Raw genomic sequence first — 25,214 nt, forward strand, 5'->3', positions numbered from 1 at the left:
TGCTTCTTCCTGCCCCAAGAGCGGTATTGAGCTGTCAGTCCTTCCCAAAGTAAGACCATTTATGTACTTACTGCTCTACTGCAAGTAGTGGCTCAGCGAATTTGAGTAACTGCAAATTTAAATGCCAGCGTTATCATCTCTCTGCTGTTATTACTGCAGCATTCCCAGGGGGACGTGGCCAGAACAGTGGGTGTGTGAGTGTAGAGTTGGCAAAGAGTGTTTACCTGTAGCAATGGATGGTATAAGGGGAAATAATTGTGTGAAAGTATTAATTTTATACTATTTCAAACATGTTTTTTAAAGCTCTTTGTCCCCACAGGAACTACGAATCAAAACAACATTTTTACCTTTCTTCCTCTGTTCTGCATTAGGTGGTATTCACTCAAAACCCATCTGGTAAAGGAAGAAACAGCAAACTTAGGGCATGCACAGTGTATTCTCCTTAATGCTGCTTTCTCTATGCCTTTATGTCAGACCACATCCGTACCTGGGTCTGCCAGCTCAGTACTCATTATCTACATATATATATATTTTCTTTTTGAATAAGAAAAGTGTTTTACGGAGCAATCCGAACTGACCAAGTAAAAGCTGCAGAAGAAACAGAGCAGTGTTCAGCGTTTGCTGGCTGCTAGAACATTGTTTCATCAGCTAGACAAATTTCCCTTTCAAATGTCTTATCTCTTTCTATTTTGCTAGAAAACAGCGCAAAGCCAATCAGTGCTGCTGCCTTCCCTGGGCACCAGGGCAGCCACATGTTCTGCCTTATGGCAACATTCTCTAGCAGCTTCCACATCCAGCAGGGCTGGGAATCGCTCTCTGGTGGTCCTGTCTCTTTGAAGAAGGATTTCTCAGGAAGGGCAGAATGATGTTCAGACTGACAGCTTCTCGCACTCGATGCCTTGTCTTCTCTGCTGGATATCTTGTTGTGAATACCATGTTCACGTCAGCTGTGTGGAAGGAGGAATTATGAGTTTCCCTTTTCCTATCACTTATTTAGTACCCGTTCTGCTCTCCCTTGTCTTACCTACTTAGGTTGTGCTTACATTTCAGTGCAGAGCAGGGATATGAATGTTAGCTTGAGATGAATTAGCTCAACTGTCCTTTTATTCCATTGAAATCTGTACTGTAAACATAGAGGACTGCGGGCTCTGGGAGAGGGGGAATTATTTACGGCCTTATTTTCACGTTGTTTAGTAGAGCAGGGCCCAAACAGAGAGGCTCTGGATGTGACTGTCATGCAGATCGTTTCACGGTGACCCAGCGGGAGAACAAAGGCCAGACTCCGAGGTTAGCAGTTCATAACGGGTAAAGAGAAGTTTAAATTTCTGAATTATAAAGTTGTAAAAAAGATTCAAAGGGAAGTAAGGGCATCCTCAGCCCACTCTTTGATAGTACAATACATAAAAACCAGATTTTGTAGGAGTATAATAAAAGATTGTATAGGAGTATAATAAAACCCAGACACAAGTCTGAAAAATTCATTAGTTTCTGCCATGACTAAAATAAGCACTGTCTATGAAAACTACTTTGCAATGGTAATGAAAAGCAAGTGGAAAAGCAAGTGCTAGCACCAGTGCTGTGACGTGAAATAATTTCTGTATGCTCAGATCTGTCATTGTGAACAATGTTGTTGATTATAAACTACATCAAATTCTCAGTCTCCCCCAAAACATGTATTTTATTTTGCAGTTTTTCTGGTAATTATGAAATCAACAGAATACTATCTAGTTTTACCACAATTAAGCTAAATGCATGCTTTAAATGATGTAAAAAGTACTTGGTAATGGTAACATCTCTGTAGCAGTAACAAGTGATGATGTTTCTTATACATTTTTAGGAGTGGCTTTTAATGATAATGGTGATTCTCAGCTTTCCCAAGAATTTTATAATTTAGAAGGCACATGGATGCAATTTATAATCAAGATTTGGCCTGCGGAGCTTCATTTATTGTTATTTGATAATAGAAGCCTCCAAGATTTGAATGAATCTCATGGCCTTTTCAGCGTATGTGAGTTTGATGGAAGGGACGATGACACAGACTTATGGCGCTGCAAGCAGCCCTCTGAAAACAGGTTTATATCCCATCACTTGTGAGATAGTGTTTGCTCGTAAAGCTGTTACCATGTCATTGTGGAGAAGACCTTTGGGCTCAAGGAAATTGAGAATCTTGTCCTAGGCACTCTGTGCAAGAATGGCCACGTGGTATTTTGGTTCAACCACTGCTGCTTGCTCAGGACCGAAAGTCTGGGCAGGGTGTTGTGTCTGTGGTGGGCCTGGGGGCAACAGCTGTATTGTCAGCACTGTTGTAGTTTTAGTTATTGATTGGTTACTGCTGGTCTGGCTACCACAACTGAGTGAATGCTCCAAAATTATGTTTAGAGATATTTACATAAAGACCCTGTCTGTTTGGAAGAAAAGGCAGGACAAGCTTTAACCACTAACATTTATTTTTATGTTTGTTCAGAAAAATAAAAAACAATTAGGAAAAAGAAATACTGCAGTTGAATAGAACCAGTGACACCAACAAAATGTGGACCCAAGTGATCGCTAAGGTAATGATAGAATTGCTTCAAAAATAATTCACTGTTTAGAGCATCTTACAGAGTGAGATTGTATCCCTTTGTTATGCAATATCAAATCAAATGAGCACTTGCTGTAACAAAAATAATTTACAGTCACATAATTTTGAACAACAAGCACATGAATTTTGAAATCAGATTGGTTTAAGTTTTTCCATGCTGTTTAGGCTTTGACTAGCTTGAGTCAGTGGGAGATTCCCTTCAACTTCAGTGGGGCTGTTAAAAATCTTACCCTTCACTGATTGTGTAGATAGGGCTGGTGCTTTCTATCTCTTCTTAAATATGCTGTTTCAATTCTGTTTAACCTTCCTTACCTGTATGATACCATTTGACTGAGTAGTTTACTATCTTATTGAATACTCACTTTATCATTTGCTTCAATAATTGCTTTTTTATTGGTTAGATATAGGCACAGATCAGACAAAAAAGAGACAGATTCCATCTACTTTAAATACTGTCTGGCTAGCCATAGTCATAAGCTATGTTCAGTTAGTATTCAGAATACTACCGACGTCTTTCCTATACCTTCATAAAAAAGTATGTCGTAAGGAAATTATGATGATCATATTTAAAATTGCTTTTCTATATTGAAATAGAGTTGACAAGTAAAGGCATTTATACTGAAGAATTTAGGGGTTTTGGTTTTATAAATGTAATGGCACCATATTTTTTAATGTTAAGCTATATTTGTTATATAAGCTATTAAGGTTGATATATTTTGGAGCAAGTGAAAACGTTCAAATTCCTTGCAGAATGTAAAAGTGTCACCAGAGTTTTCAAAGCAGCTCTTTGCAGGCCCGTAACCTGGAAAATAAAACTTTGGGAAAAGTAAAGGGAAAGGAACATCAGTCTTTCCTTAAAGACGTTTAAGCTACAGTAAAGAAAAGCAAAAACATGTAGACTTCCACTTTTTAAATGCAGTCTCAAAGGACAACAACGTTCTACTCTGTGGATTTACATTCATCTGTTGCCTTTTCCTGCTACGATCAGCACAGTTTGATAGTATGTGAAATCCCTTGGGCGTGGTGTGGTGAATATAACCCTCAGAAACCTTTTATTTTCTCTTCTCTTCACAAGACAGTGCATTCTCTATTCTCAAGATCATCTTCATGAAAATATCCATGGGATGACTGCTAAAGAAACAAGAGGAACTAAAAGAGAGAAAAGGTAATTATAAGTTAATTGCTAGATGTATGTAGATGCAAATTTATCACACTGGATGTGTATTTTTCACTCTTTACCATGAGATAGTTTCCTCAGCTTAACTACAGAGAAAACATGGAAGGGGTTGATTTTGTCTGTTAGAAGATTACGGCTTTCATTGGACTCTGAGATTAGTCTGTTGCTTTCCCTGGGTGGCTTCTTAACTATTGCCCTTCTAGACTGAGAGCTCCTTTGTCATATCCTGTGCAATGTTCAGACACCTTCATTGATCGAGGGTTGGCAGCCTGTTTTTTAAGCCTTTTTTTTTCTTTTTTCCAATTACTTGCATGTTCAACAAGTGCTGAGGCTCATTTGTTTTGTTTGTTTCTACCATTTTGACCCTTCAGTGTAAATATGGGTAAGGTTTTAAACCAACTAGAACAGCACTGAGTGCAGCATAAGTTAATCTCCTTGATTTTTTCGACATTCTGAATGGATTTTGTAGCTTGAACTGTGCTCTGTGCTTCTGAAGACAGACTGCTATCGTTGCTGGATGTGACTGCTTTACACAGTGTTTGCCTACGGCCCCATTACACAGCACTCACAAACTGTTGTACTGACACAGGTTAAGAAATGGTTTACCATGAGTACAGATATCCATGGTTAGGGTTAACGGCCTTTTTGATGATGTGCTGACCATTTCTGGTGAACACTTCTCATGGATCTGCCTAAAATGAGTTTTGTGATAGAATGAAAAAATAATAATCCAGAATCTCAAATATATAGCACAGCGTCCTGTCTGCTTATCTTCCTTTCCATTGGCGTGAAGGTAAAGCAGAAACCCAGGCTCTATGTCTGACAGCTTAATACATTTAATAAAAGATATTGTTGGAGAAAAATCTTAATTTACTGCATCTTAAAGATGATTGACAATTTAGGAAGTCAAAATTTCAGCCTTTTAAGTCTTTCACCAGTGAACATAATGAAACATTAACCAATTTTGCTAGAGCAACATAGTTCTTATAGGCTGCTTTAAAGCCCTGGTTTCTCTGCCAGGACATACGCTAGACAAAACTGCACTTAGATTTGTATGAAGAACCCAGGTACCACAAGCCAAGACTCCTTTGATGAGTTTGTGCTGTGCTGTTCCTTACATTTCTCTTGTGAACCAAATTGACTCCACTTTTTCATCCCCTTACTTTACAATGGAGGTTGCTCTCTGCCAGTAAGCAAACTGAGCTGCTTCCTTCCCTGTCCTGCACTATGTACAGCTACCAGTGCATGTGCAGACTTTGAAATGATATCACCAGGTTAGGCAGAATTCTTTGAGGGATGACAATTTTATGGGCACAGCGACAGATAACTTACTTACAATTTCTGGTTGATTTATTTCCAGCTTTGGAAATGGCAAGCAAACCAGAATGTGCTCATAAGCACTGACCTGCTCACAAAGATAAGGAATATTTGCCTGTTGCTTTCTGTATTAAGATACAAACTTTAACTACAAGAGCCTCCTTCTGCTCTGCCTCTATCTAAGCAGGATTTTTTCTGTCCTAAGAGTCCTCATTGAGTCAGAGGAGAAACCTGGCCTGCCATATCCAACACCGTACCCATCCCATGTACGCTGTTTCCATCCTCACAAGTGCCTTTTAGAAACAGCAAAGTGAAAGAGGAAAGAAAAAAACACAAGAACAGAGCCTTGGTGGGAATAGTCCATCTGCTGAAGTTTTGACCAACATCTTAAACTTAGTGTAAAGGTCAGTACGAGGGGTCAACTAGTGAGAAATCAGGCAGCATGTGCACTTAGTTACTGAGAGTAGTAGGGGCAGGTCTTGAAAAGTTGACTTTAAAAGAATACAACCATAAGAACATGATGGGTCCAACACATTTGTACTTAGTGTGACCACGTAACTGTAAAATAAAGGAAATTCCTAAAGGAAACGTTTTTGTCACATAAACACTGAGCCACGGCAAACACATCTGGCAAAGCTGAGGATCCAGCTCCCTAGACTGAGCATCAGAATACCATAAATAACGTCAAGAGGCAGAAATGGGGCTGTCAGATACTGCTACTGTCATTATCCTATTACACTGAATTACCATGAGCTTCACTTGTTTATGGAAACTGTCAATTGATATTTTAATCTGTAAGTGAAGAAAACATTACTATATAATTACTATATAATCATTGAGGCTAATCTGTTTTCAGCAAGGTCATTATTTACACTACTTCCTTTGTAATCTGTCACATACACATACAGAGAAAGGCTCTGAAGCTTAACCTTTCCAGTGCTGAAAATGAGACTTCTATGCAAACTGATAAAAGTTCTTTGTTTGATTTATTTGTAAACTAAAATAGTCTGGTAGTTTGCCTTGAAGTTAAAAGAAAAAACAACCACACTCTGTCAAATCCTGTGTATTCCTTTTTATGTATTTTGTCATTTCCCCTATATTAACTCTGTCCTAAGGTAGAAGAGTCCACTCTAGCTTGTATTTGCATGCTGTACTTTAGCTTTGCCTTTTTTTTAGGTTGCAGCCTGTTAAATTTATTGACTATAAGCCCCTTGAGCTATTGAGGAGAATGCAGCTTACACTGTATATCTTTTGAAAGACGATTCTGGTAGCCCGTTATCTCTCCAGATACGATTTGTCTTACATATTCATGGTTTTTTAGTGCCAGGACCAGTTCCTTCTTTGTAGCTATTGTTTGGAATTCTTGCACGGATATTAAGGCTTAGTAATTTTTCAATGCTGCTCAAGGGATCCAAGTGTCAAATAGAATAACGAGTGGGAATTTGGGCAGTGAAAACCCCTATGCAGCCAGCTTTGGAGATCTTGGTAAAACAATAAAGGAAAATAATCTGAGATGGCATGAAAGAAACTTGGAGGTGTCTAGGATATTTTGTACGTACAAATAGAGCTGGCCAGCAAGTAATATTTTCCATTCATTAGCAATTGCATTTCATTTTAATTTCAAGATTTTATGCCTGAGCGTCAGAGAAAATTTCATTTGAGAAGCATCAGCACAGGGACCTGGGAAAACAAAATATGTTCCCCTGCCTGCTACAGCTGTTTTTCTTAGCAGTAGAGCTGACCAGAATATTGATTTCATTAGGAAAGGGCTTAAGGTGGAAGGATCTGTATTCAGGTTAAAGTCAGGGATTTCAAGTCCTCAGTTGCATAGGTGATGCCCAGAGCCATGGTTGCCCTCTGGCACTTTGAGGCCTCTCGCTCCCAGGGCTTACCTCCAGTGCAGGAATATGAAATTGCAGATGCTGTGATTCTGGCTTCCCAGTCCTTCCCCATGCCCTGACAGAGTACAATGATTCAGAGCCTGAGTAGCTGTTGTTCTGCAAGGCAGACATTGATGATTGTGTTGGTCAGTGCAGGCACATTCTGCCTGGTTTTGGAGCTGACAAGGCTTGATACCGTGAGCAGGACAGATTTAAAAGTACAGAAGACTGGGGGCTGGGAATTCTACCCAAGGACCTCCAGCTATAGGTATCCCACGTGGTTAGCTTGAAAGTTAGCCAGAATATATCTACATCCGGAGTTATCATGCAAAAATCTGTTGTGCATCTGTGACAGAACTTGGGCTTCTATTCATATATTCTGCATTCTGCTCCAGATGTGATTGCTCATCATTTGATCCTGAGATAAAAAATACGCAGCGGTGTACTTTCATCTCCAGCAAGTGCATATCAAAAGTCAAATTCTCTCTCTGGCAAAGCCATGAGAACAGCCTTGAAGCTGCAAGACACGAACTTTGCCTGAAGTGAGGCATAGGTCAAGTCCATGTTCCATGCCACACTGCAAGACTGGTGTCTGACTTCCAGTTATTCTGCCCAGATGCTTGTCTCTTCAGAATCAGGTTTTGCTAGGAGTATCCATGGCTTCAACAAGTACAGGGGGGAAAAAAAGTTCAGTTAATGTTTCATTATGAGAAACACTACTAATTTTATCTTTTCTGTGGAAAAACACAGGGATGTGTTTCCATTTACAAGTTTGAATCTTTTATGGCACCACCATCAACATGAGTGAGTTCTTCTCTTACAAGCAAGCTAGGATTGCCCAAAACATTTGTAATGGCCTAAAATGTGAACACAGAAAGCTTCATACGAACACATGGAAGAACTTCTTTACAATAAGGGTGATGGAGCACTGGAACAGGCTGTGCAGACAGGTGGTAGAGTCTCATTCTATGGAGCTTTCTATTCAAGACCTGTCTGGATGCCTACCTTTGTGATGTATAGCAGGGCACATGCAGGGGGTTGGACTTGATAACCTCTTGCGGTCCCTTCCATTCCCTGCAATCCTGTGATTTCCAAGGCATTGGCTCAAGTACATATCACCTTACAACTTTCATAAGCAGAGAAGTGGCAGATCTTAACAAGGTTTAAATTACATTTACTCTCCATAGAGAGAATGTGTAGCAGAAGAAGGGTTTATTTCTGACTTACAGTGTACATGTCAAACAAATACAATTATCTGAGTCATTATAGCCCACCATCGTCATAATTAGCTGAAGTGAAGCTGTTTTTAGCTTTCATATAGCCTCAATTTGCTGCAAAGCAAATCACCAAAATAAATCAATATTTTACAACCTAGCAAACATTGTAGATTTTTACAAGCAAAAATTAACAACAACAATAAAGCGCAAAAAGCTGCATGCAAAAATTCAAACTCGACACACTGTGCCTCGGCATTTATGAATGCAGCACAACTCCTTGCCTGGTTTCCCTGAGCTCACTGTGACAATTTCCAACACCAGACACTTTCATTTAAGCAAACGGGAAACATGTAAAAGCAAATAAATAATGACACGAAATGAAGCTTTGATTAAGAGTCTGCGAGTAACGATCCTTTTCAACCAGTCAGTGTCTGGGATGTTTAACATGCTTTACATTTGGAATGTATCAAGCAACTTCCGCCGATTAGATTTTTATATTGAGAGAAACACATTTTATTAGAGAGGAAGCTTGTCAGGGCTTGGCGCCAATCAGCTTCAACTGGTTGTGCTGCAGACACATCCAGCACCCTCATCCTGAGGAATGCAAGAGGGAACATGTTTCATATTTTCCTCTTTTCTGTTCTGCTTTACAGATTCATAAGAGGCAAGCGCCAGTTCTCCCTTGGGTCCTATAGAAAAGAGAAAAAAAGCCAAAAAAGCTTTTCTGCGTCATGAGGAATTCATCCTTCTGCAAAACTGAAAATTGATAGTAAGTTCGGATGCATTTGAACAAAAATTATTGCAATGAAGAAAATATTAATTAGCTGCATTTCTCAAGCGATTGTAGTATTAAGTGCACTCAACAAGTGGGTAAGTTCAATTAGATTGTGATTTTTGTTGCCAGCAGTATGACAGGGTTTAAAAACACAGCAAAAGCCTGAAACCTGGGGCTGCTATGAATAAAGAGAAAATCTGCAGTTGAATATTTTAGAATGAGTTTTGGGGCAGGGGATATTAATTCCAGTTTCAGAAAGGGATAAAGCTTCCTCGTGGTTCACAACATGAGCCAAATATTTTTTTAATGAATACTGGAAAGGCATTTAAACTACAGCTACTTCATTCCATGCTTACCATATGGATTTCACATTTTCTCTATAACATCTGGCTCTGGCTAGTGCCAGAGATTGGTAACTGGGTGAGATGAACACTACCCTAGCCTGTCCCTTCTGTGGAGGAGGAACATTATCATGTCTTCTGCATATTATCCATTGGCATCCTCTGCATAAATAGTGAAGTATTTGCTGCGAGAATCTTCTTAGAATAAGCCTAGGATATTCTTAGGTTTATGCTGAAGTCACATGTGGTATCACTGTAATCACTGTGCTTTTAGCATGTAATTATTTCACAGACTAGCAGGGCAAGCTATATTGGTATGTCTGTGCATACAGCAATAAAAAGCGATACTTCAGAATAAGGCACATCGTTTAATTATCTTATGCACTAAATGCTAATATCCAGAGAAACAGTAGGTGTGTGCAACCTTCTTCAGCCTAAAGTTGGGATGTAACCATATATCAGAAAATGAAAATTCCACTCTTAGATTAAAATTACACTTCCTCATTAGAAATGTTTATATTTCATTCTTTTAAAATGTTTTTCAAGTTTCTCTACACTGAAGAGAATAAATAAATATTGTGTTTGGTTTGGAATGAATGAATATAATCTCAAACCTTTGTTTGCATCTCGATGCAACATACCATTTTCTCAAATGAAAGCTCAGAGTATTTGCAGAGCAGATGGCAGAAGTGTGTGTGATTACCTCACTGCTTCTTTGTACTGAGCAGAGATGCAGGCAAATTAGGGCCCATCAGCAGGAAGGGTGCTTGTTTTCTTCCCCAACAAACCATCAAAGAATCCCAGAGCATGTCTTAACTATTGAGACTGAAATTTGGGTAAATGTTGTCTGCCTGATTCTAGTAAAGACTTGTGTATCACTTATAGGGAAATTCTTTCAGAAAAGATGCTGGAAACTCTGAACGCTCATGTAGGAGTTAATAGATACCAATCTTGGGCCTTTCATGCACAGGGAAGCTTTACTGAGTAGAAAAAAAGCTGTGTTGACAAAAGCCCAGGTACAGATGAAATTATACAAGCAAAAAAAAATCTATTTGCCAATACTTTCTTTGTTTTCTGCTGTGAGATCTGTATGATGTTTTTGCCAATACAGCCATTTTCCACGCCAAATTCCCAGCGCCTGCTAATGCTATTCTACCTGCAGCCAAACATTCTGAATGCAAACAGGGCTAGAGATGGCTAATTCATTATGTTTCATGTCTTGAGGTAGGAAAGCTTCGGGTTCCTTCCCATTCCTGTTCTAGGAATTAAGCTGTACTGCAGGAGTTAGTTCCTGATTCTTCAGTTTTGTGTTGGGTCTGTGATGTTAAGGCACAGCACCGTCTTCTGTCAGGTTGTACAGTCTGAAGCTGAGCGAAGCAACAGCGAGCATGAGGAAAGATGCAGCCAATCATATGCAGAGCTATAGCTGCTGTGAATGCTCAGTGAAGCCAGATTTGGTGTGTGATATCCAGCTCTGTGCTCCTTGTGATCTGAGGCCTGGAGCCCTGCAGAGGGATTTCTGGCACAGGAGGTGACATAAAATGGTGCCGGCAGCCATTCTTTGTGTCTACCGAAGGTTATGGGCAGCTCAACATTTTCCAGCATTAAATGCCAGATATCTGTTCACTGGAAAAAAATTTAGGCAGTGCTAATTAAAAAGTGATTGCTTAATGCTTCCCAAGACCCTGTTTTGAATTGTGGAGGTATTATCTGGCCTGTAGCAACAGCTCAGTCGTCTGTCACAGTTCATTGACACAGTCGTTTCCAGTGGAAGCACATTGGTTTACAGAAAACTTTGCCAGAAATGCAATTTGAAGGGAGAGACAGGGAGGTGAAAATAAAGAACTCAGTGGTAATAGCTGCTCTTTTAGGAAGCTGAGCACTGGTACAGGTCTTTAGTGGGACTTGTGCGGAGCAGGGAGGTTTGCCTGCAGCCATGCATTCTGAGCTTATTCCTTCCTACTGGGCACTTTGTGGTTTTAGGATGGTCCGTATTTCTCTCTCCAGCTGGTTTGTTTTGGTTTGGTTGAGTTTGGGTTTGATTTGTTAAATTTATTGGCAAATTCCTGATAGGCTACAAGAGTATTTTGAGTCTTTAGCAACTACTGTGTGCAGGAAATGCTGCCTTTGCACAGGGACAGTCTCATTCACGTGCTTTATCAAACATTTGCCTATTCTCCTTCACTTCTGTGCTGTAATGGATAATTTGGCATGATATGCAACAAAATTTGTTATTGTGTTTTGTGTGTGTGTGTCAAGCTGGAAGCTTCTGTTTGACATCCATTTCTGTGCAATTAGCCAAGTGGGACAGCAAACAGATTTGGTATTTCTGCTCAGTGTAGCATAGAAGGCAAAGGTTATCACCACCATAGGACACAAGGAGGGGCGGGCACTCCTCTGGGCTGCCTCTGGAGCTGTGCTGATGGTGTCTGGTGAAGCAAATCTGCTGCAAATTACAGCATGTGGTTATGGATCAATTTACGCTCCTGCCTGTTGCCAACAACGTGCTGTGCACGAATGGAGCTAACTTGGTAAATATGCTCTCTAGTAACTGAAAATAACCAAGTGCTGTTGAAAGGAATAATTAATCAATGTTTGCAAAGCATTTAGAAACTGAAAACCACGGTATTAGTGCTAAGTGTTCAGGGCTTTAGCTTTCCCATCAGAAGTCTAAGTTTTTCTCTTTGCTAGTCTTTAACCAAACAAAACATTAAGAGCTCAAAGTCTTTTTGTCTAATGACCCCAGTCAGGTGGTTTTGTACCTGGCTGTTGTTAAAATGCAGTAAGCAGACAAAAAGAAACAATAAATGGGGTGAATCAGCCCATTTCTACTGATACTGGCACAAATGAGTTGAGTTACATTAGCTGGAGATCAACAGTGGGCACTGTAGCACACTTCCTCCACTTGGGCTCAGCCAGCCATAACCAGTAACTGGCTTATTCCCTGCAGCTCCCACCTCTCTGAACCCAGGTGCCAGGGATGGATGCAAAACAGTGTTAGGGCACAGGCTTCCCTGCACAGTGAAGCAGACAAATTGTATGGCTCAGAGCTGCTATCTGAGGCAGCCAGCATGCTAGATGAACAGCCCAGTGATACCCGTGAGCAGAAATCCCATTTATCAGCTGTGCTGTGCAGAGAGGTGGCACTGATGTCCAGCTCCTGGCTTGAGAACTCAGGGGGACAAGGAAGCATCTGTGTCTTTCCTTCCAAAGTGCCTTGGCTCCGACACAAACAAGCCTTCATGCAGCTGGAGTCCCCAGCAGAAGTGTGGTTTTACCTGGGAAACCAAAAGGGCTGTAAGCCACTCAGCAGGGACTATTTGGGGTGAGGTGAAGGAAGAGGTTATGCACTTAGATGGCCCCAGACAGTCCCCCATGCCTGTATCTCTGTGTGTGCAACTGCTTCCTTCTCTTTTCTAAAGGCTAATCTGTAACTCCAGACGTTTGCAGTCAATATTCTTATCTGCCTAGCAGGGTGTTAATCTGTATTTCAGAAAGGGATGAGTGTAAAGACAGGCTTGTTGAAAACAGGGCACTGTGCAGAAGGCAGTTTAAGGGTAATTGGCTGGAAAAAGCATTGCACTGGTCCTTCAAAGCATCTCTTTTTAGGGTTATTGTATGACTTTCCAACACAAGCTCCCTTTCTCTAGCCAGGAACTTTGTCAGACTAAATTTGATGATGTTGAGCATCTGTTCCATGCTCATGAGTATCCAGCAGCTCACGCTGAGCTTCCAGATTAATGGAAATCTAGATGATGTGCCCACTTCAGCTGTGCAGCGCGTGAGCACTGTGCCCAAGTATACATCACATGTATGCTGGCAGCAGCACCGGGAGGCTGAATCCAGTCTTTGATCCTACAACTGTTACTAGGAATGTTGTTGGTGTAAAAATTACTGATTGTTCTTTAAATGCTAGTGGAATTTTCAAGACAAACATGAAGGCCCATGTGCATGTTAAGTACTTCCCAAGTGAAACAATAGTTCAGCAGAGGTATGGAAGAATACAGGATTACATATTTAGATTTAGGTATCTCACTGTATTTCTTGGATTTTGCCTTTTTGGATCTGCTCAGTGTCGTGACTTATCTCTTAGGTGTTTTTTCTCACAGGAGATCAGTGACTTATCTTCTGCTGGATTGACTGTCAGAGTAAGGAAGGTTACCTGCCTAGCAAATTCAGTTATTCAGCCCTTGCTGGTCCTGAATAGAGCTCTGTGGTTCAGAAAGGGTCGCAGTCAGAAAGAAATAAAATAAGCCATCAAAACAGCAGACATGCTGGTTTTTCAGTCTCTGTACCAGCCCAGGGCAGAGTGTGTTCAGCTCACTTCAGCTGTAGTGCTGGAACACAGTGCCAGAAAATCACTTCATTACATTTTTGACAGAGCTAAGTGTTACCAAGATTTTTTAATAGTGATCTTTGTAGTTAGCCATTTTAAATTCATGTTCTGATAATGAGAGGGGCTGGAATCCTCATGTGTCTTCCTTGCTCCTATCTTCGCTTGGATTCACCATGGAGAGCTTAGTGCAAAATCCATAAAGAACCAAAAAACTGCATATTTGAAAGAGTAATTCAAGCATTTGTAGAATGTTCCTGGCTACATGTAATTGCAGGTAAGTACTGACATTTCTGCTGTTCTGGACAAATGTATTTATTTATTACTTTAGTGACCCACCTATTCTCTTCAATATTCTCCTTCTCTCATTTCCTAATATTTCCCGACTATTATTTACCTGATTTGCAGAACATACATATGACAACTGCTTAGATAGATCAAATCAATGACACCACAGTGTTATAAAGAACTGGACAGGGTGTTTTGGAAGGGCAGAATTTTCCTTTCTTACTGGTAGCACTTCCTCAAGTCAGCAGTGCTACGAGAACTGTACTCCTCCGTTCCATAGCCAACACTGATATTCTGAGACAAATACTCAGCATTCTTTGCTGCTCTGAGTATTCTTTCACCCCACAAAGGAATGATTTTGCTACTTTACATTGGAAGAAATATGTATAAAAATGACCTGAAGTCTGATATATACCTGTTGGTATTGACTATGTCCTTACCTGGTGAGCCAGTGTCAAGGCACCTATTGATTGTTTCTGAGTAAACATCTTGTTGAAGTGGCATTGTCTGTGAAATGGAATTACATAAATTTTAATGCTTACAATAAAAGTTCATCAAAACAGTACAGAAACTTCTCTACTTAACTGGAGGTTGACTCAGTTTATGAAACGGAGCCATTTATCTCCATGGATCATGATACAGGTATCCAAATGAACCATCAGTAATAAATACGGTATTTCCTCTCTAGTGATCTGAACAGTGAATAAAGAATTAATTTGCATGTACTTTCAGAAACTGGGAGAAAACACGTTGAGATCCCAAGGGTGCAAGCGGACCTGTTTGTATTTATAAGTAAGTCAACATCAAGCTGATGTGATTAAACAGTTACTCTGTCAGTGACTTGGCCCTGTTCTTTTCTCCATCTGGTAGGCAGGCAGGCAGATTAAATTTATGCCGTGTGTTTATTTTCTTGAAATAAAATGAGTTTTGTTTATATGTCTGGGCAGTACGATGTGGTAACAAACATACCAAATAGATTAACTTACTTAAAAGCAATAAATGAGGATTTAGACCAAAGAAGAAGAGCAGCCTCCCAAGCCACAATATTTAAAAGACATGGAAATACACCATTGTTATTATTATTATTATTTTTAAATGTTCGTATACAGACTTTAAAGAAAATCAGATTTATAGTTTAGCCTCTGAGTTCTGGAACAACCAGTTGTTTCCTGAAAGTGACTTTGTAATGAGTTTTGGGAAATCATTTTAGTATTGACTTGGGTCATAATGGTTGGCTGCAGCTTTTTTGAATAAGATTAATTAAATTACTCTGAACGAGCTCCAAGCCCATGTCCTTCTCCGAGGCCAATTGTGAATATGACCGTAATAAACAACTCCCTACAAAATAGTTCAGAAAGTAAATAATCTCCAGACTTGGAAGTATGTCATTGTGCTCTTGTAAGAATAATGAACTGTATTTGATTCCTTGTTTCAACATACATCACTTTGTTTTGTACCTTGCACTTTCCTCAGTTGTAAGAAGCCAGGATTATTTGTTTGGTTAATTTTTTGTGCAACAACAGGAGATAATTTTGACTACATCTTAAAGAAAGAACCAGATAAGAAGTAAGTGCATAGGCACAAATAAGGGCTGGCAGTTGTACTTCTGACTTCCACTCTGAATTGTAGGACTCCTCTAGTTATTTCTTCATACTTTGGTAAGCTCAAATAAAAAAAAGGCTGCATTATATCAAGCTCTATAAAAACATATGGAAATGAATGCTCTTAATTTATAGAAATTTTAAAAATCAATGCCAAATTTGCAAAGATTCCATAAACAGAGAAGTGAAAGGACTTATCCAAAGCTGCTTCATGTAAGGAAGGATTTCTATTTCCTTGGTGTTAGTTTCCTTGTTAGGAAGTCCTGCTCTCATTCTTTAGGCCATAAGATCTGGGCAAGGCTGGTTTGATGGACAGATGAGGATGGCTTGAAAAGGCTGTGAATTTTTCTTCTTCCTTGTTCTTAATTGTCCTTAACCCCTGCTGACAAGAGTAATATAGAGACTTGGAGGTCTTAAATAAACAGGAATCTTGCAGGGTACAGGTTAAACTAATGCTAAAAGAGCCAGTAGCAGCAACATTCTGTAATGATTTCCATGATCCCAGTGCTCTCTTGTTCAAGGCAAAAAGATTTGGGTACCAGCTTCTGGAGAGAAGAAGTACTTCTTATACCTTTAAGAACGCGAAACAAAGCAGTCACTTGAGCTCTTAGTTTATCAGCCAGTATCTCACTATATGTAATTTGCCTGTTTTTTTAGCAAAGCGAGTAGGATAGCACTTTACCTGAAAAGTCCTAAATGACTGATGTAGAAGCAGGTAAGCATAAAAGAATACTGGACACAGGACCCCAAACCTCCAGTAGATCAAGAGAAGGAAGTTAAAACTCTTGTAAATACTGGGCCAAATACAGCCATAGCACAGGCTAAGTCAAGTCAACACATACTAAGAATAAAATGAGCTTCAGCCACTGTGCCTTTCTTCCATTCTCTGAAAGGGCAGAGGTTCTGGCAGACAGAACTTAGCAGTTTCAAGAGGACAAGTTTGACAACAATTCACAGTGAGTAGACACGCATTAAAGCAAAAAAAATCTGTTTGCTTTAGGTAAAGAATGGACAGTTTCACTGCTAGTGCTGAGGACAAATTGTATTCAGCAAATAGCCTTGTTTTCTTTGCCTTGTGTATTGTGCAGAGGCTGTTGCTGTACATGGACTGTGAAGTTTATGGCTATGGGGATTTTAGAACTATAAGCATCTCTGACAACCCAGCTGCATTGTTGTTTTCTCTATTTTAACAGCAGATCTTTTTCAGTAGGTGGTGTGAAAATAATTGTTTTCAGTTATTCTTGGCAACATTTTTTCCCACAGATTCTGACTTAATTAGACTCATTAACAAGACCAAGCAACATATTGTCTGTGGGAAAAGATTTCAGATGAGAGAAGACTGTTATACCATTTTATTCAAATCCTTCTGCCAGGAGAAAGAAACTTGACCAAAACAGGGAGGCTTCCAAGAAGTGGCTGCATTGCTATTAAAGCTCTTTTTGGAGAGAATGAGGTTTATTTTTGCCAAAAAAATGTAATTGTTTTTGTTAAAAATATCTGCTTTGCTTTCTAAAAAGCATTTTGTCCACAAATATTCCTCTTGGTAGGTCTACTCACAGTGATCTCACTAGAAAAGACAGATGCTTTAAGATAATTCTTCAGATGTATTTTTCTGGGCTAGTGGGGATCCATACGTATGTAGAGACAGAGCACCAGGCAGTATCCTTTCCTCAGCGCATGTGCCTGCTATGGGAGACCACCCAGCTCTGTCACAGTGGGGAGAAAACAGAAAAGCAAAAGAAATAGAGGAGCGGAAAAAAGATGGATGTAGAAAAGTAATGCTCGGGAGAGGGATTTCTAATTCTGTGATTAAGAACATTATATGGAATTCAGCACCTAAATCTCTCTATTGTGTTTCAGATGCATGGGAAAGGATGGCTGGAGAGAACTGGGTGGAGTTCAGCATTGTAGGAGGTTGTATCTTACATAATTCTTATGTCTTGTCCTCAGCAGTAATGAGAGTGGCTTTGTAGGCTGAATCTTGAAAAAGAAAGAAACAACAGGCTTTGTTTGATTGCTATGGCAAGTGTAAAACCTTGTGAATAATGTAGATAATTTGTGGACACTTCAAGTAAAGAATAATATATGATGTTCCACTCGTTAGCTTCCTTATTGCTCTATACAAGTTCCATGGCATTTTTTTTTCAGCAGCAAACATTTGTAAAGATCTATGTCCTGAGAAAGAACTGGATTACAGTTTTTATCTTGCATTTGTTGTGCTTTAAGTGCCTTTCTAAATACCTTCTAAGCAAAATAAAGAGATTATAATCTTCATTCTTCTAGGGCAGAGCCTAAGCAGAGATCTGTCCTCCGTTGCATCTTTAGATGCTTAATGCAGTACAGCATAAATACATCCACGTACTCTCAGTATCTCAAAAGTGTTACTGATCCTAAGAAATGTTTTGTTGGCTTTACTTCAGCATGATTATATTCCTCATTTTCACTGTAGGCGATGGGTTGCAGGGTATGCTTTAATCTTGCATGTGATCAAAGAATAATCTAAAAGAGTGTCAAGAATAAAGTTAATCTTATCATTTTATACTGAGAAAGGACTTGCTTTACTCTGAATAACCTTGACTAATGTCTGTTTAACCTTGTGTTTACCTCAAATTTAAGAAACTGTGTTCAGTATGTATTTTCTTGGTGAGCAGTGAGGATGTCACATCTTGAAGCACTGATACCTCTGCTTCTTCCTCTCATCTGCTGGAAGGAGGGGCCTGCTTCATCTCCCCTGCAGGCTCACTTTGGAAGTGCTGGAGGTCCTTTGTGCAGGTGAATGGGAGCTGGAAGGGCCAAAACCTTTTCCCTCAGCTCTGCTTGTTCCTGTCTGTAAATATACAAAAGTTGATTATGGATTAGGTCCTTTTCTGGTCATAACACTTGGTGGCTGCCCCATCACTGCCACGTGCCCTTCCTGCACAGGGGAGCCCTCCAGCCCTTCAGTCACAATATTTTGTCTGTCCCTTTATTCAATAACCAAAGAAAGTTAACTTAAATTTCTTGGATACTTTCAGAATTGAAAATGTTTGTGTGAATTTTCAAATTCAGACTTTATGAAAATCAGTGCTGTTTCCTTTCTATTGATAGCAGTGAAAAGTTGAGGACAGGAGCAACATTTTTCTATGGGCAGTAACTGTTTGTGCCTGTCCAATTCTTTGGATGTATCACATACTAAATTGCTGTTAACATATAGGCAGGTGAAATTTCTGCTTCTGTCCACTTTTTCGCATGTCGTCTCACTGAATTCTGACCAGCTTTTTAATTTATCAGAACCATTCTGAATCTTAATTCTGGCTTCATGAATGCTGCTACACTTCATAGTTCAGTGTGCACTGCAATTTATGCATGAGTACAGTCTTACATGGTTTAAGTTAATGAAAGAACTGACAGACCTCTGTCAGAAAGACCATCCTACCTTTAGAGCTGAGTCTTCAGTTTCTTAGGGAAGTGTATTTGCAGCCACCTTGGTAATAGTGTTGATTAGTGCCAGTACATATTTCCTCAGCTTGCTTGTATGATTTCTATGCAGCTCTACCAGGGCAAACGTAGATGCCCCCTTCTGCTTCACTTATTCACTAGGCAATTATTCTGCCAAGAACGTATCAAATTGTTTAACTTTTCCTCCAGGTGCTCAAGAGAAAAGCATGTTAACAAAATCAGACTGTATTTTATTTCCAAAGTTTTCTATCTAATTTCTGTGCCATGGCTGCAGCCAAGGCTTGAGGATTTTACTGTTGTGCCAGTGTGATTGTAGATATGAACAAGACAATTTTTCAAAGCAAGTATAATCAGCTATAGAACAGGTTTAAGGCAGACTTCATTCAAGCTGGTTTTCTGAGAATTAATTTATATTTTGTACATTTGAATGTCTTGCTTGAAAAGGTATTTTTATTATGGTTTTTAATATAGTAATTTGATGCGATCATAAGGATTCACTTTGGAAGGAATTATTTTCACATATAGGTGAGGTATCATTCTACAAGCCTAAAATTTCTCCTTCATAACTTTTCATGCAGGAGAGCTAAAAATAATGTGAATTCACACAGCAACGAGGTCTTTGGGTCTCTTCACTCTCTGCCTCATGACTGCTAATAAAAAATTTTCAGTGGAAAATCTATGAAGAAGGGAGAAGAGCATGGGCCTGTTTAAGAAGTAAGAATTTCATTACAAAACAAATTCTGGATTCCATTCACCCTCTTGAAGCGCCTTTTGTCCTTTCCATGTTAATTTATATTCCACTCTGTCCTAGATACTATATAGTTCTTACCCTAAAACGGCTTTCAAAAATACAGAACATTGTTTGGGGAAAGATTTTTATTCTTCTTTTCTGCTGAATGTACAATGAGTAACTTGAATAACCCCTTAAGGAAATGCATTTAAAGGGAACTGTTTTTAGGGTGGGGAGGACAAGCACTGGAGCAGCTGCTGAGTCATCTCCTCCTACCAGGAAGGTATCTTCAGTAACCCAGAAAGCATGTCAAAGTCAAACCAATGCTTCACTGGCATAGCACATCTATCTGGGATATCATCAGATGGCTTCCTGACAAATCTTTGGGGGGAAGACAAGGTAATTAAGGAACTGATTGTGGAATGTGAGCTGTTAACTTGTGTACTGAGCTCAGTGGAGCAGGAAACTTGTGAATGTCACCGTCAAACCAGATATTTATTGGTTTGAACTGACACACTCTTAACTTCTCCATAAGTAGTGAGAAAATATTCCCCATCACTTGAGACATTTTAAACTGCAGCAAATTGAACACAGCCAGAAAGAAATGTTCTCTTGCGCTGATTGCTCTTATGGCAGCTAGGGGAGTGATGAGATGATGTGCTTTGTTTCGTCTTCCTTCCCTCTTACTTTCAGCTTTTGTCCTGCACTTTCCTGCCACTACCTCCAAGCTGCTGTTATTTTTTTCTACAATTAAATTTGTTTCCTTAGCACTGCAGGGAAAGTGGGTAACTTTTATATAATATCATGTACATGGAGAATAGGATAACATAGTGGCCAGAGTACAAAACATTCTGAACATTTTTAAAAGCAAATATTGACTTTTTCTCCCTCCTTGCTTACCAGCTACAGAGTATACTATGAGAGAAACCAATCAGAGACTCATTCCCAAACTGTCCAGATGAAAAAGACCCATAGGCTACTTTGCTTATTGCCATAACTCTCTGGAATTGCTCCGTACCATATATTTAAGTACTATATTCAGGCTAATTTGCCATAACTTTTCACCAGAAAGCTATCCTATACCATGATAAATCTTCCCACCAATCCTGTCCTTGAAAACTCATTCCACGTTTTCATTTGTTCACTTTCATTCAGAGACAGAGATGCTGCCTGAAATATTCAGAAGTTGAGGACCTCAAGCAGGCACCAGGGAATGCTGTCCAGACTTTCCCTTTCTGTTCCTTTGTTCTGTGGAGGATCTGGAACTGTAATAAGAACTCCAGACAGGAAAGCAAAACCGATCTGTACGACAGGACTATCTCCTGCTTTCCTATCCTGGAGATAAAGACAGACTTTCTTACCTCTAACTTAGGAAAGGATTATTTAAGAAGCATGAAAAGAGAAATGGCTTGGAACACTGCTGGTCCTACCATAGTGAATTAAAGAAAAGCCTTCATAGAATGCACAGAAGAAACAGAATTTAACAGAAATAATCATTTCACAGGTATGGTCCATTCAGGTGAGTAGATTTGTTCAAAAGGACCCTGAAATAATTCAGCACAGAACCCAGCAGAGTCTTGTTTACCCCACCTCCCTCTTAGATGTGCCTGCAAAGTGTCATTACACAGGGCACAATGACTTTATGAACTGTGAATATGTTCATATCTTGATTCTTTAAATGCTCAGCCACTTGTATGACCTTGTCCATAACACATCACTTGGCCCGTTAAAAATAATGGGAAGTTTTCTGTCATTTACAAAGGAGCAGATGCAGATGTGAGATAAAATGAAATTCAGATTCAAAGTTATTAAGAATAGAAGGTTGAAAGTTCTAGGTTGGAAGCTGTTTTGGAACAACTTATTTCAGTTTGGCTTTAGCTCTGGATTGAAATTACAATTCTTTGCCTTTCTTGTCTAGATATTTGAGATAGCTTTAATGTGGTTTGTCAGATAATTTTCAAATAATGCTGCCTCAATACAGGAACTGAGTTCCTGCCCTTACAACTTTTAGTCAGAACCCTTGTAAATGTCACTAAAAATGTTACAAAACACTGCTGTTTCCATAAGTGATTATGAATGTGCGCTGAATTGAAAAAACAGCACTTTTTCAGCTGCGTGCATTATCAGTTTTGAGCTCTGCAAAGTAAATTCTTGGATATCTCTCCTTATTTCACACAAGCATGGTATTAACAGCCTGGAGCAATCTCTGTGTGCCTTTTCAATCAGAAAAATGTCCTGATTTGTATACTTACTTATGGAGCATAGGCCAAGCTGAAGTGCAAATTTGTTTCCTAAGGAAAAGAGATTTAATGTAAAAGGTGATCTGCAAAAGTTTTGGTTTTAGTTACCTTAGATAAGCACCAAGAAATCTAGCTGCTTATTCAAGCAGGTCTTAGCTGAGAGCTGCAAAGTCAAGGATGTCAGGGGCGTAAGCAGACAATATTCTGTTCTCAGATTGCTTTCCTTAAGGTCAGGGGGTATACTAGGATTATAGTAGGATTACCACGATAACCATCGAGCCCACACTACCAGAACCCCACTTTACAGTGCCCAACTCAGAGCCCTCACTTCCTGTTCCCCAGTAGTTCTGCACCTCCTACATTGAAATTCACCTTGCAGTCCTCCCTTTCTGATACCACGATCCCTCCAAGTTAAAAAACCTCAGTTCCTCCTGCACTTCAGCTGCTCACTTCACTGCTTGTCTAGAAAAACAACACAAAACAAAAGCATATGAAAATGTTAAGAAATATACTTACTGCTTTCTTTGAAATCATGGCATTCCCAATCTTAATTAGGGTAATTCCTGAGCCTTGAAATGACTGCAAAAAATACAGAGAGGACATAGTGAGTAAACAGTACAGTCATCAGCTACTTGTTCAGAGTAGAGAGAGCTGCCCATAAAGTATTCTGTGCTGAGAATACTTTCAAAGATGAAAAAGAGGCCCACAGAAAAACAGCTACTATCTGAAGTAATCTTCAGCCCAGGGATGTGTCTGTGAAATAACTTGTGGAGACCTTTGGTAATTCAGTACCATAGCCTCTGGTCACAGAGGTACTAGATCAGAAAGGAGATGTTCATAAGCCCTTTTGAAGTTCTGTTCTTCCATCACAGCAGGGCACTACAATGCATGGTATATGGCAGACAAAGGATGGATTAGTATGTGATGACCTAATGATTACCAGAAGAAAAGAGAGAAAAAAAGAACACAACACTGCACCATCTCTCTGTAAGTTTCATTTATCCATGAAGTAACAATTGCTTCCATATTTGCATTTCCATTATACAGAATAGCCTACCTTCTGACATACCAGCATAATGGTACTGTTTTATTTATTTAGGCTGGGTGGTTTGCTTTTCACATTATGACCAGCTGGTAGAAAAATAGGATTCAATAATGCGAACATTTCACAGTAAATAAATTGCATTAATACAACAATATAAAAGCTGTGCTCAGCAGTTTTGGTAGGTCTGCTCTAGAACAATCTTTCCTAACAGTCACTTTGAGAGCTATGAAATTACATTTTTTTAAATACAAAATATTAGAAGAAGATTTCTGTAGGATTTCCTTTTCTGTAGTTTGCTGATTGCTTCCATAGCAAACGCTTTGCTCCCACATCCTAAGCAGAACCTATACATGGAATGTATTCTAAATCTCCATTCAGCACTGTCACCTTTGATACTGATGCACTGTTTACAGAGGAGATAGATAAATATTTGACAATAAATGAGACACTCGGTGTCATGACTTTGTGCCTTATGTCGTGTGATACAAATTGGCTTTGATTTTGTTCTAATAGAGTCAATGCTGTGTCCTGTGGCAAGGGAGACCTTCCACAATACAGTCTTTGACTTTGTACCTACTTTCTCTGTCTCTTGTGGGGTCTTCATGGAGTACTTTTGATGTATGGCCCAGCACAGTGCTGCCAGTCACTTCTTGTATTTTGCTGACAATCATCTGTGCAGAACTGCTGTTTAGTAATGATCCATCAGAGAGGGACAGTGCATTATTTTGCTGGCACAGAAACTTGTTTGGCCACCATAAGATGATATTTTATATATTGCTTAAAGAATCATTTTAGCGTTCTATTAGAGCCTGATAGAAACACTGGACTCTTTTGGTATGAATGGAATATTGTTGTTGAGGGAAAGAATACAGTGAGGTCACATCCTTTTGAGTTTGAAGAGAAACAAAACAAAAAAGGAAAAACACTTGCCGGCTTTTAATGCTCCCAGTTGTCCTCTTTCTCCTCAATTCCTTTACAACAACTGCAATCTAATTTTTCTGATCCAGCACAGAAGGAAAAGAAGAGCAAAGAAAAGAATATGGTTGTTTTCCTTCAGAAATTACTTGACTATTTTGTAAAGGTACCTTACAAACACGCATTAACAAGAAAAAATAAAAGTGATCACGTCTTTAATTCTTTGTTTCTGCCAGTACTGCAGTTTAGCACTTGCTATTCTTCTTTCTGAACACGTCTCACCGGTGTTACTGCAACCTGTGGGTCTGTGAGTAGTAAAATTACACAAGGAGGTGAGGTGAGATTTTAAGCCTTTATGGTCTTTGATAGGAAATACCATCTACATATATGTACATATACGTGTTTTCCCATTTGTCACTACTTTAGTGTCAGTGTTTTAGCTATAATGGATATGCCCTGTCCCAAAAGAAGGTATAGGTGTTAATATCTCATGTATAAGTATGTATTGCAGTATTTCATTTTAGGGTTTGTGCTGAAGTCTTTTTTCTAAGTAATACTTGACACAACGTAACCAAAAAAATACTGTTTCAGTCAAACTACCTATTTCTCCTTTTTTAAGAAGATATTTCTTCATGCTTACATAAGCACATGAAGCACAGAGCACAAAACCATAGCCAAAATCCATATTGAAAGTGATGCAAGGCGTTTTTCAATTTTATCCCTCAATAAAAATAATGTGCATACTTACTTACTTTCTAAATGCACTCTTTTCTGCAGTGCACAGACACTGACAAGCTCCCATTGTTCTTTCTTTACAGATACGATTTACACAAGGTAGATCCAGCGCAAAATAAATAAATAAAAACACTGTTGCTATCTTTGTATTTATCATTTACAAGACAACTGCAGCCTACATTCTATCTTGATTATAATTAATAAGAAATGGTAGGAATTATAACAAACAAAAATTTTCTTGCACATTATGCATGAGATTTGAATTGATTTCATTCTAATCCTCTATGACATCCACACAATAGTCAGAAAGCTTGAAGCAATTAAGTATAATAGAGATCTAAATATGTTACTTTCTCAGCCACTGCTAAATTATAACCTTAAAAATGATGGGATTTCACCAGTGTCGGAATCTGTTGTTCGTGAAGGAATAGGGGAATGTATGTATCCAGTTTTAATTATACATGACCTGTTAGTCTATTTTTATGCATATCTGTTGCCTCTTCTGCATAAGGGCAAAATGCAGAATTTCTTCATAAAACAGACTCTAAAGACCAGTTATGCCAAAGCAGAAGGGGGTGCTTGACTAAGCCCTTCATCCAGG

General features: G+C 39.2%; 3 long non-coding RNA genes across 5 annotated transcripts in view; 2 read left to right on the top strand and 1 right to left on the bottom strand.

Annotated features, from left to right (window-relative positions):
* LOC107318268 overlaps window positions 1-9,761 on the top strand; it is a 114,133-nt gene extending 104,372 nt beyond the window's left edge. Inside the window, exons 5-7 of the long non-coding RNA XR_001557248.2 lie at window positions 2,465-2,552; window positions 3,657-3,746; window positions 8,826-9,761. This is a non-coding gene — a long non-coding RNA (uncharacterized LOC107318268). The remainder of the gene's footprint in view (window positions 1-2,464; window positions 2,553-3,656; window positions 3,747-8,825) is intronic.
* LOC107318266 lies at window positions 3,744-22,506 on the bottom strand. The gene is made up of 4 exons (XR_004308456.1): window positions 22,435-22,506; window positions 18,115-18,337; window positions 14,350-14,416; window positions 3,744-7,615 (listed from the first exon to the last, which is right to left on the bottom strand). It is a non-coding gene; the product is annotated as an uncharacterized LOC107318266 (long non-coding RNA).
* Window positions 13,878-24,745, top strand: LOC107318267. Of its 3 annotated transcripts, XR_004308455.1 has the most exons (4): window positions 13,878-14,701; window positions 17,371-17,424; window positions 19,527-19,662; window positions 20,834-24,745. It is a non-coding gene; the product is annotated as an uncharacterized LOC107318267 (long non-coding RNA). The 3 variants fall into 3 exon arrangements; XR_004308454.1 differs by having other exon boundaries at window positions 17,371-19,662; XR_001557246.2 differs by lacking the exons at window positions 13,878-14,701; window positions 17,371-17,424 and having other exon boundaries at window positions 18,331-19,662; window positions 20,834-21,182; window positions 22,791-24,745.
* Window positions 24,746-25,214: the final 469 nt, after the last annotated feature.

The sequence above is a fragment of the Coturnix japonica genome, chromosome 9 (genome assembly GCF_001577835.2).
Source record: "Coturnix japonica isolate 7356 chromosome 9, Coturnix japonica 2.1, whole genome shotgun sequence".
Classification (NCBI taxonomy): domain Eukaryota; kingdom Metazoa; phylum Chordata; class Aves; order Galliformes; family Phasianidae; genus Coturnix; species Coturnix japonica.